Source organism: Clinocottus analis, unplaced genomic scaffold (assembly GCF_023055335.1).
Source record: "Clinocottus analis isolate CAN_PGR_092001 unplaced genomic scaffold, fCliAna1.0.p SCAF_5, whole genome shotgun sequence".
NCBI lineage: Eukaryota > Metazoa > Chordata > Actinopteri > Perciformes > Cottidae > Clinocottus > Clinocottus analis.
The window spans coordinates 9,098,644-9,114,817 of NW_027176207.1; positions in this window are offsets into that span (position 1 = coordinate 9,098,644).

The following is a 16,174-nucleotide window of genomic DNA, read 5'->3' on the forward strand; positions in this document are numbered from 1 at the left end:
CTCTCTCTCTCACTCTCTCTCTCTCTCTCTCTCTCTCTCTCTCGCTCTCTCTCTCTCTCTCTCTCTCTCTCTCTCTCATACACACGCACACAAAATCCCTGCTGCAGTCCTTTCAATACATGCTGCCTGATTCACGTTAACCCATAAAACATGTCTGACATATTAATCAGGTCTGCATGTGGGGGTAGCTCCACTATTGCACTGCTGTTAGGCGGAGGGCTCTGATTGGACCATCTTACGCATCCTCATGGCCAATAAGAGGAGGCTGAATCCCTCCTCTCCTAGCAACAAGACTCCTTTTCTCTGAGCGGTGCAATCAGCAAACTGACACCCATAATTTTCCAATATGAATAATTTCAACTTAACAGCTTTGCTGCAGAAGCAGGGCAACATAAGTGTGTCCTTCCCCACATCACGAAAGGATCTCTGTTGTCTGGCCCCCTTTTCTGCCTCTCCCTCCGTCTCTCCATCTTGGCTGCAGCTCTGAGTGCATTCACGCAGCTCCTGTCTTACCATCTTAAAGGAACAGCCCTGCATATTCAATTTTTTTTTTCCCCTTTTTTTCCCCTCCCGTTCAAGGGCATTGTGGGTAATGGTCTGTACTTGTTGACCTCACAGTGCTGAATGGCTGGGCCTCTCAGGAGGGAAAAGGAATACCTTAGCAAAGAGCTATCATTTCCCCAAGACACTACCAACCACTCAGCCATACGAGCTTCTCTTTCTGCACAGATGTTGTAGTCACAGCTCAGATTGTTGAACAAAAACTATTGTAAAAGAACATAGGGTACAGTGTTCTTCTAAAACAAAGGGAAACAAGTAAAACATATGCTAATGAGGACATGTTAGAGAGAAAATGTAGCTTTATTAAAGGTTTGCTGCAGTCTGAAATGACTTCGAGGCTCTTGCACAGCACCTGTTGCCAGGCTACATCAGTGCACATGCACATGGCTCTCTGACCCCTGACCCTGAATTCCTGTCGTTGCCCCTCTGGGACTCGGGGAGAGAAGAGCACATGTTACATGTCTGCGCAGCAGCCTGAGACAATCAGAAATACGTCGCATTTTTCGACTATCGTATTGCGTGGGGTGAGCGCAGGTATGGGCTGCTGTTTGCTCTGCTAAACCCACAAGCACAGCGAGTTTGCATCAGGTATCAGTTATGTTTAATGTCATGGTTCATTTTGTGAGCTGCTGAGCAAACTCGTCTCACTCTTTGGATGTCAGTATTAAAATTAAAGTAGGGAGCTGCAGGGTTGGATGTGTGAAAAAAAAAAATGCCCGCACTCAAGTACAAAGTCTGCGTCTCATGGCCGTGTGAAATTTGACATGTGGCAATTGTAGGAACAGTTTGACCTTACACTTGCTAGACTCTTCAAATTTAGCAGAGCAATATCTCATGGTCATTATAAGTCAATTGGGGTGGCATGCAGAAAGCGTCTGTCAGGTTGAGGAGCAGATAATTAACTACCCGTATGACCTCCTGTCCTTTTCGGCATCTTCCGTCCAGTCTCTGAATTGTCTAACAGCAGGAACAAAAGCCCCCCCGAAGCTCATTTAGCCCGGTTTCAATGAGGATGGACAAGGAAAGAGCGCTCTCTCTTTGAAGTGTGTTCCCTCCGTCCTGCTCCGGCCCCACCTCCTCTCCAGAGGATCAGACCGTTACAGTACGAGCGGCTCTAACACACAACCAGCGTTCAACCTTAGGTGACCCTTGCTCTCATCAGAGCCGCCCTCCTCTGGAGGAATGCTGCTGATGGGAGTTTTTAATATTCCCCCGGCCCTGTGTGCCCTCAAATTTGGCGGTGCGGCGTTAACACAAGCTGACACCACAGATTAGCCACAGACATCAGGAATGCCGCTGCCTTTTTGTGCCACGTGGACTTTGGCCAAAAGGGCCTTCGGTTGCAACGGCCACACAGACCTGCGAAAAAAAACCACAACAGGAAAAGATGGATGCTCCTCGACGTGGCCGTCTTAATGTTAGCTAGCCATCGGGCTAACGACATGTGGACAGTGGCAGGCGGCAGAGGGTGAGGTCAAGAGGCAAATGATGTCTTCTGGAGGATTTCACCCAAACAAGTTCAATATAAATAGTCGTACCTGATTCACCTGCATTTCGTGAGGCCAGGCTTCATGGTGCCAGTGTATTGTTTGGCAGCTACATTGAATGAGTTGCTACATTGTTTATTGTGGGATGCCTGTCCTTTAAACTCAAAATTTCCAAAGTGAATATGAAATCTTTACATCATTTGAGTGCTAAGTAAAAAATGTCAAATGCTCAGACGCTGCTCATGACCAAGGTCGATGTGACAGTTGTCATGACACCTCACTAAAATACGTGCTTGAGTGTAGGTGTGCAGCTGCGCCCACTTCAAACATGTCAGAAACACAACTGCCGCCGTGTGATTGCAGCTAGTATTTAGCTCACATACAAATTGTTTGATGCAATTTAACCTTTTAAAACCCCCCTTAGGGGGGCAGACTGAGTCATTGTTGTATAAAACTGTAAATTATAGCTTGCTCGTTGAAAAAAGCCCTAAACTGCTGTATTTGATGTATGAACAACATAAGTAATATACAAGTGAAATATATGGTCCATGACAAAATTCAAATATCACAGATGCATGCAAATGTGACCCAATGCACAATGTTGGAGGCTTAATCTTCTCTGTACTGAACCCTCCTTAACATTCTTCTACTTCACTTTATCAAAGTCAACCTTTGCAGAGGGAATGTTCACATATTGTGATATGATTTGGGTTAGAGTTAGACCTTACAGCTGCATCATTTTAAATAAAAAATCATCCTGGAAGTGTTTTTTTCTAGACGGACCTGAAACTTCTCATTTACTCTTAATCAGTAGCAAATAGATGGATATTTACACATCTGAACAAAGTCTCACATGTGTCGCCTTTTATTATAACACCAAAATTATTCAAAAAGCCCTCGTGGTTGCAGACATACACCCTTTCAAGGAAAAGGTTGGTGTTCTAAACAAACAGAAAATCTGAAATCTGGAAAATAAATCCATCATACGTTGTTTATAAAACGAGCGACCTTCTATCAGACAAAGATGCACTAAACACCTGACCTGTGAGAGCTTCAAGCTGAAGGTTCAATAGAACATAACGGTAAAAATAGTAAAACCATAACGTCAGGTATAAATCACCCGATATAATGTACCTGATAAAATATATAATTATCATCTAAATATATTAAAATACAACAGCACAAGCAAAGTTGAAGTACTCTTCTTTTATTTTAGCCTATAGAACTTCTCATGAAATGAAAAACAGGTATCATGGGGGACCCTAAAAAAAGGGTAAAAATCCGGTGAAAAATGTGGGAATCATCAATAAGACATGATTAAAAACACAAATAATGGAACTATGAACTTGTTCTTGGGTGTGCACCTGTTCCTGGGACATGTGAGCCTTATCTTGTGAAGGAATAGTCTCCCTTCAATGGTAAAACCCATCCGGATGGTTTCAGAGACACGCCTTCCTTTGATAACGTCTGTGAGCAGCATGAAGCTACACAAGGACCCACACAACTCAGACAAAAGCAACACGATGAAAATAGCATAACCACAATTGCTCGGGTGAAAATCACCCGACATTCGTGTTCTAGGGTTAAGCCCCTTTGAAACTTAGGCAGCTTCAGGTCTTCACAGGTAATCACAAACACGGAGCTTTTCCAAGCCTTTGCTCATCTGATTTAATAAGAGTAATAATAGCAAACACATGGCAGAATGACCGTTTGACACGTTCTATGAATAGTCACGTAAAGTGACTTTGAACAAAATGCTAAATCTTTTCAAAAAATGTTAAAATGTACTGTGTTCTGTCTTCTCATTCAACTTACACTGAAACAAATCCGATGAATCAGAAGATGCAGTGGGGATCATCACATTTGCGATGTGAGATTTGTTAATCTAATCTCACTAATCTGACTAAATCCCATGATTTTCAGGGGCATGTCAATAAAAAGCATGTACAATATTAAACAAAGGTGACAAATTATTAATTTATTCTAAATCTAGAAGATATTTCAGCCTTGGCTGAGTGTGATCTACGAGAGTAGATCTATAATGCTAAATTCACTCAGAGAGCCAGACTCAAACATGTGGACCCACAAACAAACTGTCCTGGCATGTTTACAGTAAATATATATTCAAATCCCAATCACTTATGCGGCAAACATGTGGTTGTTGTCTGGTAAACAGCAGCTGCAAACAACATACACATCCTGTGTATTCTGGTTTCTACATGATGGCTCGCATTGTGTTGTTTTGACTTTGTGTTATTACATTACACTAAGGTCAGTACGGTCAGTTTAAATTATTTTAAAAAATCATGATTCGGTGATTGAAAGGCCTGTTATTCCCCTCGGATATTTTATGGGCGAAGTTTTATTTGATTGTTGAGGTGGAATAAGAAACACAATTCAATTTTGAAAACCAGAGTGAGTTTGGTCGTTGCTGTTGGCAAACATCCAAAACTGCTGACGAGTTTCACAGGATTTCTAAATCGTGAAATAGTGATTTTTAAAAGGACGAAGAATGTAAACGATATCATAAACTCATCAACAAAATGATCTGTTTTTAATGGAGAGGGGGCTTTAAAGTTTAAGAGGACTTGATAACATTTAAATCTTGCTTTTACTTTGGTGTTTTGGCAGACAGAAAAACCATCAGGAAATAGTCAAATATGAGAAAATAAGTTGAAAAATTACCATAAATAAGGTGAATAAAGAAGCAAGCGTCTTTAGAAGAATTGACATAATCTACATTTAGCAGATGTGGTATGAGAATCATCTGCAGAGGAACATAATGAGACTAAGGATCACTTTACTTATGAAATAATGAAGCATGTAAATGAAAGGTGACAAAATGTGCTTGTAGTAACAACATAAGATCTAATTTTCTTTATGCATTGGACAATTAATAAAAGTGTTTCTTAATTTGCTTCCATGTCGTATTCACAGTGTTTCTGGCTGTTGACAAAGCGGTGATGATGTACTCGCTTATCTGCTTATCTCTTTAAAGCAAACTCATACAATACAGCAGATTAGAAACTTTCAATAAATAATACCTCTGGATTTTGTTTCAACACTGATTGTTGATTTGTTTGTTTTTAATATTTAATATAATACAGATTTAAAAATGAAAGTTTTGAGGGGTTTCAACTCTCTCAAGGACCATAAAGGTCAGGGCTGCAGCAATTGACAGTAGTTGATTTCAGTCATCTGAATTCTTAAATATTAACATATTTGTGTTTTATGTTTTTCATTATTCTGGTGCACAACACATTTATATATACATATGATTGTCAGTAGACTGAAGGTATTTTAAGTCTACTGTACCTGACCAGAAAACAGTTTGGGGTGGATTTTAGGTGAAACATTTCACTGCATGTTGCCTTATTTGTATTTGCAGATATTGATCATGTTTGCTGTTAAAGTTTGTAGCTGCCATTTTCTGATCTGTGAAGATTATGGCCAAATCAAAAGGATGTTCTTTATAAATCATATCTATGGTCTGCCTCATCCATCACGAGATACATGTCCACCTTCTGGTATCAGCGCTTATAACTCATCACTTTATCCCAAAGCCACTACATGACACCACAAACATGACACAAACACATCAGAGATCATCACCACTTAACACACACACACACACACCACACGCACACAAGTGTGAAAATGACAGACTGGATCAATACTTTGTTTAGCTCTAGAGCAGCTGTTGGCGGGAAACTAAGATCACAAGAGCTCAGTTTCAAAGGCCATGTAGCAGCTGCACTGAGATGCTCAATGCAGGGAGGAGACCTGAGTTGGGCGGATGCCTCGTGCAGCGAAAAAGCTCCATCTGCTCCCCTAAAGTCTTGGATAGTTCTTCATCATCAGACCAGTCTTGAAAAGTTGCCCGGGCGCTCTAAATGTGCTCGCACCGGCCACAGATCAGCTCCAAGCCCGAAGTTTACAACCTGTTTGTGGTGTCGGTCATATGTAAATAGAGTCGTAGAAGACTGATTTCCTTCTCAAACATTTCTGTTTGCAGCTGAATCACTTTCAACTCGCATGATTCTGATATTAAAGCATCACCACAGATTAGAGCGAAGAGAAAAAGAAATGCTGATTAAGAAAAGATGTGAGAGGAGGAAGAGATGAAAGTGCGGCGGGTGGGGAAAAAGAGTTTGCCTCAGAGTTCTCTGTCATTTATGCATGGAGAAAGAAAAAAAAGAGAAAAGAAATCACACACAGGGCCCCTGTCTTATTTCTATGGCAACCTGAAGGCTATTATCGTACCTTGCCATTCATCATGAAAGGACTTCAGTTGACGGGGAGTGAGACGGGGTGGGGAGATTTTCCTTGACCACAGCTGGGAAACAGAAGAAAAGGGGATGAATAAGCAAAAAAAAAAAAAAAATGTAGTGCAGGAAAGTCCATTGACACGTACAGTATAAGAGTTTATTAATGCGAGCAGCAGCGACAGCATGGCAAACCTGCAGCAGGTGTTTGAAGGACAGCTCGCCGTACAGTTGGCTGGTGCTCTTCGTTAATGCGTGACAGTTATTGGGAAATAAAACAGAAATGAGTGGTCTATCCAGACCCATTGTCTGCGGATGAAGACTCCTGGTTTGACAGTTTGAGTTAACTGTTTCTTTTGCTGTTATCATTTATTGTAATCCATGCAATGTCTAAAATCAAAACATATTAATGCAAAATACAATACACAAATCATCAAAACTGTTCTGTTTAATACATCTGACAGTGAATGACTGATGACAGTGTGAGAGTTTAATGTCCTTACAACTCGCTGCCTCAACTTTAACCTTTAAATAATCTGTTCACGAGGTACTGTGTGGAAATATGCTCACAGAACCCACTTCAAGAGGGAAACAACATTTCTGGATCCCAGCAAATCCCAGCAGAAAAGAGAAATCTTGAGCATTTTTTATTTTCCATTTTCTGATTGAAATAATTGAATAAATAGAAGCTACACAGTTTGGTTTGGCAGATGAGCCTTCAACTCAAAGAGTTGGCACTGAAAGCACAATATGTCTTATATTCTGCAGAATAGTTAACGATGCTTAGATCAGAGTTTGAATCTAGTCCTACTGGGGAAAACCTTACATTTAGTGCAATATTGTATGTTTGCAATGATTTAAATATAATCTAAAAATTCATTGGAGAGGAACAAACAGCAATGGGCCTCCATAATAATTCACCAATGAATACACACATTTAGATTAGGATGGATTATGAACATCATGTAGTAGAATACTCTCAAACAATATAGTACCACTGAAATGAAGTAAAGTCAGTTTAAATACACAAAACAAACTATTTGCATGTCATGTGACAATACAGTTGAGAGAGGAGTTAAATACATTTCAGGACAGGCAGCGGTGCTGCTGCTGCTGCTGCTGCTGCTGCTGCTGCTGCTGCTGCTGCTGCTGCTGCTAACTGTGAGAAGAGTGAGCCGGTTAGTGTGACAGTGCATTAGCAGCCAGAGTCCATTCTCTGCATCCCCAGAGAGACCAGGCGGGCATATTAACATTCTCCTCAGAAGGGCCACAGGATCTGCCTTCAATGCCGTCTGAATCCAAACAAAAGACGGTGTGTGTGTGTGTGTGTGTGTGTGTGTGTGGCGGGGGGGACACAGAGACAGGCTGGGTGTGTGTGTGTGTAAATGTGAGTGAGACAAGGACAAGGAGAAAAAAGCAGGGAGAAGGAACGAGGTGAAAAGGGCTAAAGTAGGAGGAGAAGGACGAATGTAGCGCTGGATGCTGCGTACGCGTTTGTATTTCTCCCACTGTGATCACTATGACCTGCAAAATCTAAACACTTTTTTTATGAACACAGCAGTTGACTGATTTTATTGTCACTGTCCTTGGGTGAAAAATGTTGTCTCTCCAAACAGTTCCAGGAAAATAATTGTTTGTTGAAGGACCCACGTCTGTTGAAAAATCCATCTCAAATCTCAATTTACAACATACGAGTACAAAAAAGAAATCCCCAAATATTCTATATGACTCATGATGTTTTCTTTTGCCCAACAGCAGCAATACGATACGACAGGTTTCTGACCAACAATGCTCACCACCCGAAGTTGTCAGCCACTCTGACTGTTAAAGTTTATTAATATTTGCTTTGTGAAAAGTGGAATGAGTTGCTATAACTACCGTACTACTTACTCTCTCATAAACTGTTTAAATTTCTACTCATGCACCTGATTTTCTTTGAAGACGTTTTTTTCCAACCGAGCACATGTATTGGTTAAATATAAGCCATAAGCCTACGAGCCAATATATGAGAGGGCCTTCCTAAATTTGATTCTACAGTAGATACCAGTGATGGTGCCCGGCCACATCACTGTCATGCCCGGTAGCAACTGTAGACAACTCACTTCCCATGCATAACTCAAACATCTGGCCTTCATCACAGAGGGCCTGAAATGCTTTGACATTCCACGTGCAAACTGCACCCTGTCATGCAATCTGTGGCTATACTCTGCTGCCGTGAAGATAATGCACTCCACTCCTGTTCTCCTGTTTCTGACTACAATGTAACAGCAATGCAACTACAGCAACTACAGTAAGATAGCTACACATCAACGTGATGATCAATAGCTTGCCATTGTGCTGGAACATGTCAGTGACCACTCAGAAAGCTGCTTGAAGTCGGATTATACTTTATTTAATCATGTTTTACCTGCAACTTAAAAAAAATAAATTGTATTGACTTTATTGCACCCAAGGAGAAACACATATGCCGTGGAAATGAAACCAAACATGTCCAACACATTACATGAGAGTTACAGTTACATGAGCGATGTCGCCTGCACATGATGAATACCTGTGGCCACTCCCCTTCTGCTAGAGGTTTTATGAGGCTGCGTTTACAATAATCCGAGCAGTGCTTTGAGTGAAATGCTCTCATCAGCGTGCCTTCATGCTCACAATAATGACATGGTGAGGTTCAGCAGAAATAATATTTATTTTGTTCATCTTAGCTTAGCATGTTCGTGTGCTCAAATTTGCTGATCAGCAGTAAAGACAAAGTACAATTGAGGCTGTTGGGAATGTCATTAGTTTTGGGTATTTTGTCAGAATTTATGACTTGCTGATGGTGGTACATGAAACGTTAGGGGTCATCAAAGGATAACAATGTCTGCACCAAATTTCCTGACAATCCATTCAGTACTTGTTGAGACACTCGCCACAAAACCTCTCATGTCATCCCCACGGTGCCGCTAGAGGTCATGAAGACACATCATCTGGGAACCACAAATGTCTGTTTGAAATGTTGTGCCACTCCATCAAAAATCTGATGGCCCTTGCTGGATAGGTGAAGAATAGTTCCTGCTGATGGCGCTAGATGAGAAGTTGGGTTAACTCACTAAACGTCATTAGTATTTGTCCTCAGGGCCTCGGGGATATCTGTAAAAAAAGGTTTTCAACAATTGCTGAGATACTTCTGGCTGGACTGAAGTACGAGGACCAGCAGACAGATTGTCATCCCTTAAAAAAAGTGTCATCACTTGTTGCTTTTATCTCTGTCCAGTGCGACATGTTATACCACTTTAAAATACAGAATAATGCAATGAATAGCTGCTGCTGACTCTTCAAATGTAAAAGTATGTTGACTGTGACCGACAATTCCTTATTTTGAGGCCCTAAATTGCAGCATTTGTTGTATTTCCACTCTAAAAGAAACTTCTATTGGTTACATCTTGTATTTGTCAAACAGCATCTGTCTTAACATGGTTCACTGTATTATTACGTGTACTGCCTCAATGGATGTCCTTCAAGATGTTCAGCTATGAGTCAAATTCAACTGTATGCCATCAATTTAATGAGGACAAATACTCGCTGACAGTAGAACAAAATAAAGGTTTAACTGATCTTTTTCATAGGAAGCATATCAATGATTTGCTGTCAATGTCTCATCGGATGGTAGCTTGCCAGTTTGATGTCGTTTAAGGACTCACTGCTTCTACAGAGAGTTTTCAACCAAAGAAATTGTAGATATATTCTAGGTATGTAGTTGATACTGATATTTGTCATTCTTTCTCTTGAACCGCATCACGTTCAGATGAAATATGAGTGTGATTTGCATACTTGCAACAGCTCTGATTGAACAGCTCTGTGATCGACTCAGACAGAGGCGCTGCCTCCACTGACCTGAAAAATAAAACGACAGATAAAAGCAACATTTTAACCCTGAAGCCTTTGGCCTTGCATGTACAGTATCACTGCAGTGCTACTGTACATACTGCATGTATGCCCAGAGACACAAGTAGAAACAAATAAACTGTCAACATCAGATGTATGGATGTATACTCCAGAGTCACGAAACAGTTTGCTTTTCTTCGTATTCTTTATGATTTCATTGGTATCAGAGAGGATCGAAGACCTTCTGAACTCTCTGCAGCATCACTTTGGCCTCCACCTACTCACATGCACTTGTTTTTCACCAAAGCACAGTGCTCAATACAGTAATATCGTTTCCATACTGTACGCTGAAATTTGTTTGTATTTCACCCATAGCTGATTCTGTTGAGAAAAGTACAATGCACCACGTAAATCTGTTGTACTTGAAAGTGTAGCACATCTAGAATGCAGACATTGGTGAATAATTTATGGAGCTGTTTGGAAAAGTTGTATCTATACAATCTAATTATGCTCATACATGTTCTGTGTAAACAGTGTTGAGAGGGAATGTGAGCCTGTTTCATTTCCAGTCACTTTAGTATTGGCTTTGTGCTCATGTGGTCAAACAGCGTCGTTTGTGCCAAGCAGAATTAGAACGAGGACTTTCTTACCACGGCTCGATTTCTTCCCCCCGCCCTCTCTCTCAAAGACACACACATGCACGCACACGCACACACGCACACACACACGCACACACACACACACACACACGCACACACACACACACACGCGCGCGCGTGCGTACACACACACACACACACACACACACACACACACACACACACACACACACACACACACAAATATAGCATAAATATGTGCTCATGTTCTCCGCATACACTGGGCTCCATAAACAAAAATACCTGCAAAATCAGGGATGGATTGTGATGCATAATTCCCATAAAAAAAAAGAAAAAAAAAGAGAAGGCCTCATTCATAACATTAACCATGAGTCCTTCACATCTATTTAGCTTCGTTGTGCTTGGATAGTGTTATGTGTAATTGGGACAGTTACAGGACGGGTAATGTTTTGCTCAAACAAACACACACACACACACACACACACACACACACACACACACACACACACACACACACACACACACCGTCTGTATTTAAATATAGATTACCAATGACATGAATTCCTTTTTGTACTAATAAATATAAATGTTCTGTGACGCTCATAACTCATCGTGCTGTGTGGTGGGATAAGAGCCTGCAGCCTCTACGATGTACAGCCCTTCAGATATAATAAACGTTGCAGGTGTGTCTGCCTTAGTGCAGGGATAAAATGTGCCCATTAGCGACAGAAGTGTTGCGATAAAGTTAGGAAAAGGCAGGATGTCATTGAACAAAATAACCGTGGAGGAGAGAGAGAGAGAGACGCTGGCAAACACTTGAGGCTGGGTCCGACGGTATGGTTCTGAGTGCGTCTGAGGCGGGCAGACCTGCAGCACAGGCAGTAACAAGATGGCGGCGGTCTGCAGCAGAGAGTGTAGCGAGCTCTGTCCAGGGAGAAAAGGGAGACAGAAAAGCGTATACGTGCTCCGGGCACCGAGGTGCCAAGTATCACAGTGATTTGGAACCGGTCCCGTTCACGGGCAGGGGCTGGCGGGGCGGCGCCAACATCCACAAGAGCACCTTTAGGTGAAGGGGGCGCAAGAACAATGGAATGGCTGGCTCCCAGACAGAGCTGCCGTACTGCAGTGATAAGGGAACAGGAAGGGGAGGGGAGGGGGCCGTGGGGGGGGGGGGGGTACAGGAGGTAGACACACCTGCTGCTGCCGCTGGAGCAACAGCAGCTACTGGAACAAGCAGCAGGGAGAAAAAGACTGAGCTGGATTCAAAAGCGAGTCCAGCCTCTCATCCGAGGGCATCTCAGGACTCTGAGGGGGTGTGAGTGAGATCACAGGCCAATGAGGACACACAGCTGACAAAACCATGCTCACTAGCATATGCTGTACAGAGATAACAGATGTGTTTATTCATGCATTAAGATGAGCAGGAAAAATAAATACAAAATCAGCATTTTAAAAGGTTGCTGTTTGCTCCCAGTGGAAAAAGAAATCCCTGATGGTTGCTCTGTGATTTACAGTAAAACCTCTTCATTTAGTGCATTCAATTGTATGTTAACTACAGAACATGTAATCTGTCGTGTTTGCTGATCAAATTTTGAACAGAATTACAAACGGTATTAAGAAACGTCGCTAAAGCTGTTTTTAATTGAATGACAATAATGAAATCAGGCTTTGTTCAAACTAAGTTGTTTCAACCTCATCCAAACATTACCTCATTACTTGTTCCACAACTGACTGAGATAAATACAAAACCGTAGACTGCTCAGATATAGTTAATATATCTAAGTAACATATACTGAACCGTGAAAGGATTTTTCTTTCATCCCTGAAAATGGAACATGGAAGTATTAGTATTTCCTTTTCCTCCTTTCCAACACAGCAGGTTCAGCTGTGAGCATTACACCTGTTAGTACAGTACACAGTACAACTTACTTAGTGAATATATATATATATATCTATATATATATATATATATATATATCTATATATATATATATCTATATATATATATATATATATATATATATATATATATATATGTATATATATACATACACACACACACACACACACACACACACACACACACACACACACACACACACACACACATTCACTAAGCAAGTTGTCAGTGAGAGACACTCCAGTCCAGATCTCCAGTCCTCTAAATGGTCGGCCATTTTACAAGTTGGAAAAGAATCGAGCAGAGGCTGGGGGGCAACGCTGCGGTGGGAGGTCTTAATAATGTGGCGTGTGCACGCACGGACACACACACACACACGCACACGCACGCACACACACAGCAATGGAAGTACAATGTGAACGCTTGAACTGAACACATAGCTGCTCTCATTCTGCGAAGTCATTACTTCTTTTTTTTGAGAGCAGAGGATGACATTTCAAAACCAAACAGAAATCTACTAATATTGTGTCTTGTTCTCTTCCTCTTCCCGTCTGTCTGGGTTTACTCTTCCTCTGTATGTTTTAGCTGAACGAGGCAAACACTGACACCATGACCTACTGATGCAGCCCTGCTGCTTCAATTGGGAAACCCCAATGAATCACAATACACAATTACATTTTACCAAATGGAAGATGAGATGTGTCGACATAATGAACTTCTGCTGACAATAAATGCTTTTTTATTCTGTTTAAGATGCAAATCTCAGAGTGATTGAAAGATGGCATTACAAAAACCCTCGAAACCCCCTCCAGCTTAAACATCTCAATATTAAAACAACAATATGGCAATGAAAGATCAAGGGCTGCACACACTGTTTGTTTCATCCTACAGAAACCAACGTCAATCATTCTTCTGCAGTAGTTTCTGACTGTTGTTCAGCTTTGTTTTACATCTGTTTAAAGATGGTTTGATAAGCGTTTTTACTATTCGTAATAAAATGTCTACCCTGCATTAAATCCTTCTGCAGTCATTGTGAGGCAACCTTTCTTCCAGCTCCATTCTCACATAGTAAACTGAAACCAGGCTGAGGAGCAAAACTCCCACTAAGATATGAAGTGCTTTGCCAATGTGAATGAGTTTCACATTGAGTGAAGTCCCTGTTTGACCACATAGTAAAGATGCTTATTTAATGGCTCTCTAAATTCCTCAAGCATGAAGCGATTGTACAAAAAAATTAAAATTGGCAGCTTTTTTTTTCAACCGTTCAGCTGACACGGCTAAAAATTGCCTTCAAATCAAAGCTGAAAATAGCTCAAAGCTACCTGCCTTTCAACCACACGATCACTGCATCACATCCCGTCCCAACTAATGAAAGAATGAGGACAAAACATCAAACAGCATCGCGGCTCAAATGCTACTGAAGCTCGCGCAAAGACTGAGAGCGACTTCAGAGTGGCTGAAGGAAAAGAAGAAGGAGAGGAAGAAATAGAGGAAGGAGACATGTGAAGGGTTACATTCTGGAGGTGTGGATAAAGGGAGGGGAGAGCTGGAAATGAAGCTGTTACTGTGATCACAGATCACCGACCAATTATAGAAATAGGCATTCGCCTGCAGACAGATTTCAACACTCTGAACGTTAGTTTTAGGAGAACTGTGAACACTGAGGCGACAGTCTTTAGCGTGATACACTTATCGTCAGCAGCTGTAGACTCATTGGCCCAGAGTACAGTCCTGCATCAAAGACCTGGGCCGAATACTGTCTCTCTCATTCGGCCCTTCCATAACATCCATTAAAACACAGTACACACTATAACAGCCTTTTACTGTAGTGTTGCAATCCTGCTTTCATCCACAGTGTAATGACTTGGCACCCACGGGGGTGGCACCCTGCTGCAAACATAGAGTATCCTATAATTCTCACTCAACCATGCATTGAGTTTCCATATTAAGTATCTCCTATTCACATGGAACAAAGAGACACACACACAAACACACAAACACACACACACAGAAGCACCAGGTATAGAAAAAGAAAGATGATCGTTTGCATGAGGTCAAACACAAGTGTACCGAGCTTTCAGTGTCACGCTCTCATCAGTACTTTGTGTTGCTCTCAAGATAAGGCAGGAAGAGCCTGTAAGAAATAGTAGGATTCATGATGAATATGTGTCTTTTTTTTGTTATATTATAAATAATAAAGTAAAGCACTGAATAACATTTTTATCAAGAGGTGATATTATGCGCTAAAATGCATCTGCTGCATATAAATGAGTAGACATGTTTCCTGGTATATTGTCAGCGTGTGCCTGTGTCTATACAGCATAAGCAGGGCAGTGTCCCTACTACTGAGTCTATGTTAGCATGTGTAACGTTAGTCACTGTGGGTGTAACCTTAGTCACAAATTTGTCATATATTCATTCATTCATTCATTGTTCCAGCCTATAAAAAACGAGGATACTGTAAATGTGACAGCGTTTCGCCATATCACCGCATCTTGTCTGGAATATCCGTCCCTCCCTCCCAGTCACATGTCCTTCATACCCACATTCCTCTCTCCATCTCCCCCTCTCGCTCTCCCCCACCCAACGCCTGACACGCTGTGCCTGCCACTGGGTCTAAACCCCTCCATAACCTGAAATAAACCCAATGTCCTCCCTTTTTGTTCCCCTCAATCTCTATTTTAGTTGTGTGGGTGGATAATATGAACACGCCCTGTCACCGTCTCTCGTTAAATAAGCGAAGCCGTCCCTTCTTCGTTGCGCTTTGTGTCTCTCCGCCATGTTCGTCTTTCCCCTTTTTTTTTTAGGTTACAGAGATGTGTGAGCGCCCCTCGCAGCTCCCAAGAACCCAACCCGTGCACATCACAGCAAAACGTCACAAGTTAGGGTCTCAGGGAATGAGAGAGGAACAGATTGCTTCTTCGTATGGCCTTTACTATGCGACATACAGTAGATCATCTGCTGCACGAGTGCTGTGGCTGAGACTTGAGAAGACAATGGCAGCTATCGCTGGCTTTATGCTGTGCTGTTACCTAAGATCCAGTTTCGCCACTCAGTTCGGTCTGGTCTCGGTAAGTCAGGATTAGTTCATGCATATTATTTTAATACTGTATAAGACATTAGGTGTCGTGGTATTCTGCGCACGAGTTGAATTCCGATGCACATCGTAAATCACATCGCACATAATCAATCACTCTTAATACAAAACGGAGCACATATCTTATTGTGCTCTGTACACATGTACTGTAGTCACCACTGAACGGCCATGCACTCCCAAGACCGACAACATTCTATCATTATATGATGTTCCTATCAGAATGGCTCTGTCTATGCATATTTTGGCCTCCCTTTCGCTGTCACAGCCTCGCTCAGCCAAATCATGGTACGATAATTGATAGTACACATTTGAGTCTTCAAAATGCCAAAATTCTGCACCATGCACATGCGCAGCGGTACCAGTCAGACGACAAG